A 6,228-nucleotide genomic window follows, 5' to 3' on the forward strand; every position below is an offset into this window, starting at 1 on the left:
TAAAGGGAGAAATTATTCATCTATCAAATGAATAGGAGATTATCACTACCTATCGTTCATATAACAAAGGAATACTATGAACAATGCCTGATACAACTTAGCCAAAGGGAGGGGAATGTTAGAGTAGCAAAAAGCCCCATTAAAAAAAAAAGAAGAGTACGTGAAGTTATCAGAAAAAAGTGATGGGGAACTTTGGGAGGAGTTGGAGGGAAGTGGGCATGGATTTGATCAAAACAACTTATATGCTTATATGCCTTATGAAATTTTCAATAAATTATTTAAAAACAAGAAAAACAAACAAATGGACCAATACTGTAAGAGAAATAACATGCTAAAATTCACATAAAATATACACAATTTGAATAACCACCCAGGGAAGAACTTAGTGAACTTAGTAACATATGCCTAGGGTGTTTAGCTAGTCTGGGTTAGGAAACTCATCCAGAGATCTGAAGTAGAGGAATTGGAGAGGGCCTGGGTCCAAGGTTAGTAGTGGACAGGGTCTCTTTATGCTTTCGAGGTTCTCTTCCAGCACATTATAAAGAAGAACCTGCATTCAGTTTCATGCTTATGGATTTCAAGGGGATGGCAGTTCATCAGGAGCCATTCCTCTTCTTATATTTACTTAAATTTTATGATCCCTTCCCGAAGTGTGAGATTTCCTTATTCTTTGTTTTGTGGCTGAGAATATCTCAAACATTTATATGCTATATAAAAATGCTCAGCATACGTCTAGGAATTTGACATTTGGAGTGTCTTAAGACAGAGCACTATCTTAAGGGAAGACTATGGCAAGAAAGTTGGAATTCATCCTTCAGAGCACTAAGATGAGGATCACAAATACACAACTGATGTGCTGTCTGAACCACCATATATTTGATGATATTATTTCAAAGTCTTCAGGTTTGAACAGAAAACATTTGCAGTGATGTCAGAGCTGAGAATTCAGGAAATGGCCCAATGCATCTACAGAGATTGGATTGGGAAGGACTTAAGAGAAGCCCATGGCCTGTTCTTATCTCCAGACCTCTCTGTAGTCCTCTGTCGAGCCTCCTGTGACCGCCATGTCTATCCATGGCCACTGACTGCCTGATGAGCAAACTCAGTCAGGCCAGCCTTATGTCTTAACTTCTTGGCCAGAACTGGGCAGCCTTGACAAGAATCCATGGACAACGGGACTCTTTCCAGTCCTTCCAAGGCACATAGGCCTGAATAGCATCATTCAGCTGTGAATAAGAATAACAGTGAAGATACAAGGTGAGCCTTGTAGCACAAGCCTACAGACTCAGCTTCTTGAGTAGGGGCCTTGTACTTGATGACTGAAGCAGGCAGATCAGAAGTTGAAGTCCTGCTTGGGCTGGAGTGTATTCAAGGACAGCTGAAAATTTAGCAAGACCCTGTCTCAAAACAAAAAGGAAAAGAGAAGGCGAGAGGACTGGAGATACAGTTCGGTGGTAGAATGCTTATCTGACAAACAGAGGTCCTGGGTTTCTTTCCTAGTAAAGGAAAAAGAATAGAGCTCCAAAAGGGCATCGATAGGTACAGGGCCTTCCTGTCATCTCATAGAGCATGGCTTTGCATGAGCGGCAGATGGTGTTTGTCCGATTGCATCACCTGAACATTCCCTAGCTGGATGGGGCTTTCTCTCTAGAAGCCAGGCCTTGTCTTCAAACTATGTACATCAATAGGCCCTGGCAGCCATAGAACTGGGCTATTCTTACAACCTGTGACTTTAGAGAAGCAGAAAAGCTCCCTAAGAATAATGCAGTCTCTAGGCTAGTATACAAAATTGAAAATTGTCCTGAGAGCTGAAGGCTGGAAATGATCTATCCAAAAGTTTTTTTTTTTAATATTTTGTTTATTATTTTTTATGTGTATGAGTGTATTGCCTGCATGTAGGCAAGTGCACCCATGTCGTGCAATGCCTGCAGAGGACAGAAGAGATCATCAGATCCCCTGGAACTGGAGTTACAGACAGTTGCTAGCTGCAATGTTAGTGCTGGGATTCAAACCTGGGTCTTCTGCAAGAACAGTCAGTGTTCTTAAACTGCTAAGACATCTCTCCAGCCCCTATCCCAAAGTTTTTTAAGAGCAGTTCATGAAGCCATGTTCTAAGCAACTGCTCTAACCTGAGAAGCTTTATTAGACAGTGAAGACCAGGATCCTGGGAGCATCCAGTCTGCCTTCTTCAACGAGTAGAGAGGAAAACTAGAGGATGGCCTTAGACTGCACCTATGCACAGAGACCTCTGTATCTCTGTGTCCTTCTCTCCCTGCCTTCTTTCTCATGGAACAGGGCAAATTTCAGACTGCAAACAGCCTGAGATCATTTTCAAGAAAGCTACATTTATTCACTGTAATTGACAAGCTCCTCATGTGATACACACTCCCAGTCACTCCCCTCACCCTGTGTCCTTTCCTTTTCTCCCCAGTCCCTCTACCCTCTAGCTCCACTCTTAGCACAAGCTAGATCAGCCCTGAGTGAGCAGGAACCATGCAGTTGGGGTATAGAATAGAGATATGTTGAAATCTCTATCAGGCCCCACGTTCGGTTTCATCCCACAGGTGTCTCAGTGACTCTTCTTCCTCTTTGTCCTCTACATCCTGTGTTTGACTAGTGTGACACATTTTCTTTTTCTGGCACTGTGATTGATAAGCCACCTCCAAAGTTCATGTTGGCCACACAAACACGGTGTTAGCAGACTGTACCAAATGAGATATTTCTTCTTTGACTTGGAAGCTGGAACAAGATCAGTGCTGAGGCCCCTTCTCTGGGGAGAGGGGTGCTGGGAGGCATCTCCAGGGTCAGCAAGATCTGTGGGGGTGGAGTGGTAGAAGTCTTCACTACCAAACCAGTGCTGGGATGACAGTAGGAAGGACTAACTGGGGAGCTCCCTGTTGCTTTTATTGGTCTTGCCACTGGGTTACGGGGTCCTCCATTAGGAGAAGCTCTTCTGAGGCTCCATGCACTTCTGGATCCCAGACATTGTGGATGGAGTCCATAACTATGGTGTTGAGCAGTTGGCTGGTGGTTCCCAGTGAGGGTGAACTCTGAATCCTAGCGATGACAGCCACAGGTTTCGGCCCCAAAATCTGTACTTCTGTGTTGTCATGACATTCATGGTCTGAGGCAGCCATCTGTAAAAGACAAAAGACAGACCTGAACTGGCTTTGAAAATCACCTTCATCTCCAGCTGCACCTTGGCAAATGCCCACCACATAAGAACAGGGTGCTGCTTGGGGTGAACAAGGATTAGGAGGTAACCACATGGCTTGTTTCTTGTTTCTGGCCAGGTTTTATACTTCTCCAACAGCTGCAGGAGACAATGGGCACATGTGTCTCAACCCCAGGGAGGAAAAGCCATAGGGGGCAGGGCATCTGGGTGGAGACAGCAAATTAAAGCATCAGTCCTGTGGGATTCAGAAATAGTCTGTGGTTCTTTTGGAAACCTTCTAGATCCTTACTCCAGACCTTCTAGATCCTTACTTCAGACCTTCACCCTTTTATTCTAGATCCTTACTCCAGAACTTCACCCTTTTATTCTCTACACTCACATACTCTATCTAGGAACAACTTCAGGCAGGATGATATGACTCCCTGCAGGGCAGGGTGAATCAAGTTCACATGAGCCTTAGGAACAGGGTCCCCTCCTTTCCCTGTGTGCCCAGTCCCTCTGTCCCCTAGTCTATTGGGACTTCCTTCCTCTGTCCTAGTTAAGTAGTGTTTCTCCTTACCCTGTCCACCTTGCCTCTGGCTCTCCTTGTTGTCCCTGCCTTGGTATCCGTTGTCTCTTCCAAACCCAGCGCCCCTTCTCAGCTCTACCTGGCATCCCACTGTCTGTTGTCTATAGCCACTTTTCCAGTTGTGCCTGTGTTAATCTTTCCCTGTCTAAATTGTTGCCAGTGCATCATTTCTCCTGCTCTCACTACTCTGTTACAGCCAGAGCATCGACCTCTGATTTGAGGAAAATAATTACAGCCACAAATTGAGAATCATCTAGTCCTCTACCTATAAACAGAAGTAATTGGGTTGGTGTGCTGAGGGCAATGATCCTAATCCAGAAGAACTTTAAGGGAAGAAGTAAGCAAAACTCATAATGTTCTGGCCCAGAGCATGTTTCTGAACACTGTTGATGCCACCCAATGCGTGCGCGCGCACACACGTACAAACACACACACACTTTAGTAAATAGGGAAACAGGCAGTTTTCCTGGACTCTGGAATATAAGTCTCAGAACCTGAGCCACACCAGGTCCCTAAATCTTACTTGGTCAACAGTGTCTTCCTCAGACTACAGCTCATCCATGTAGCTTAGGTGTCCTGGGTATGAGTACAAGTCATCCCCTTCCTGCTCTGGCTCAATAGTCTTACTGCCCCTGTTACACAGTAATGTCTCCAGCAGACACATCATAGACAGATGCCACCTTCCCAATCCTGATTGTATCTACTTGTCTAGGTGCATCACAGCCAAACTCATGGACTGTTATTCTCAGCGAGAAAGAGACAGGCAGAGTCACCCTACTTGCAGAAGGGGGAGGAGCTAAGAGTTTATAATAGATGCCACCTTCCCAATCTCGATTGTATCTACTTGTCTAGGTGCATCACAGCCAAACTGATGGACTGTTATTCTCAGCGAGAAAGGGACAGGCAGAGTCACCCTACTTGCAGAAGGGGGAGGAGCTAAGAGTTTATAAACTTTGAAAGTCCTGAGGAAATGATTACTGCTACAGCTAGAGAATTATCTAGTTCTCTACCTATAAGCAGAAGGAATTTGGTCAGAGTGCTGAGGGGGGAATGTCACAATTCACATCTTGTTGGAGGTTTTCCAGTGCGGTCTTAGGAGTGGAGTACCTATATGTCAGTAATTAAACCATCACCATTGGTCTGTAAGTAATTCCAATAAAATCATTGGTTTCCCAGACTGCAGTCTGGTGAAATTGATCCTCAGTTTGTCATAGAGACCAAGAGAAGAAGAAGTTAGATGTTGCTTGAGCCTCCCAGGAGGAATTTTAGCTACACCCCCTTTCTCAGACTCCCCTGTAGCTGAGTCTGAATGCCCCTCCAGCCAGTACATGACGTCCACGTACTTTTGCTCTGCTTCATGCAGGATCTCTGTGGGTGCCTCAGTGTCTGATCACTGCTGGTTTCTGGGTGCTAATAGGTGGGCAGGATCTCTCTTTGGTCAATCTCCATGGAGGTGCACACTATGAGTTGGAGGAGGAGGATGATACTCAGATGTGATCCAGATCCATCTCCCAAAATGTCAATGAGGGCAGGGTTCAGGGAAACTGTACTTCTCAATGGTAATCCTGCATGGCAGACTGAATGATTTTGTTGCACAGGCTTCCATGTTGAGACCCTAATCTAGGAGTAAAGGTCTTTCGAATCGGGGTAATGAGGGAAAGCTAGACTTAGGTCATGAGTGTGGGTCTCCCCAGATGTTATAGTGCCTTTCCTGAAGGCTCAAGGGCCCCCACGTTATCATCAGTTCTATGTAAGAAGAAGAGAGACAGGAAGCAGCCATCCTCACAAGAACTGAATTTGTCAGGCCCTAGCTCTGGGACTCCGGCTTCCCGAAGTGTGCAAATAGAATGTTTGTGCTTTTAGTAACTTAGTCTTCCTTGTATGGAGCCCCGTTGACAGACAAAATGCCCAGAATACTCTAGAACCCTAGGTTGAAACCTTAAACAGTGGTCCAAATGCTTGCCATGGATCCAAATGGATCATGAAGCACATGTTCTAACTCTGCATATTAATTTCAGGTTAACATGCTCCTCCCAAATTGTACTATGTAAAGTCTCTACAAAAAGGAAACCAGCCGTGGGTCTAGAGAGATGGCTCAGTGGTTAAGAGTATTAGCTTCTTGTGCAGAGGTTTACCAGCACACCAGTTCTAAATCTTCATGGTAGTATCTGGTGTATATGTTCCACCCAAATTCTACTGTGTAAATTCTCTGCAAAAAGGAAATTCCCAGCCATTGGCTTGAAGTGATGGCTCAGCAGTTAAGAGTGCTGGCTGCTCTTGCAGGATACATAGGTCTGATTCACATCATCTACATGGTGGGTAACATCCACCCAGAACTCCAGTTCCAGGGGATGTGACATGTTCTTCTGACCTCCACAGGTATTGCATGACACAGGTGCACTTACACACATGAAGACACTGCTATTATAGATATAAAAAATTTTTTTAAATCTTGTTTTTTAAAAAACGAAACCAGCCTTGTGAG

The sequence above is a fragment of the Nannospalax galili genome, unplaced genomic scaffold (genome assembly GCF_000622305.1).
Source record: "Nannospalax galili isolate Female #2095 unplaced genomic scaffold, S.galili_v1.0 scaffold891, whole genome shotgun sequence".
Classification (NCBI taxonomy): Eukaryota; Metazoa; Chordata; class Mammalia; order Rodentia; family Spalacidae; genus Nannospalax; species Nannospalax galili.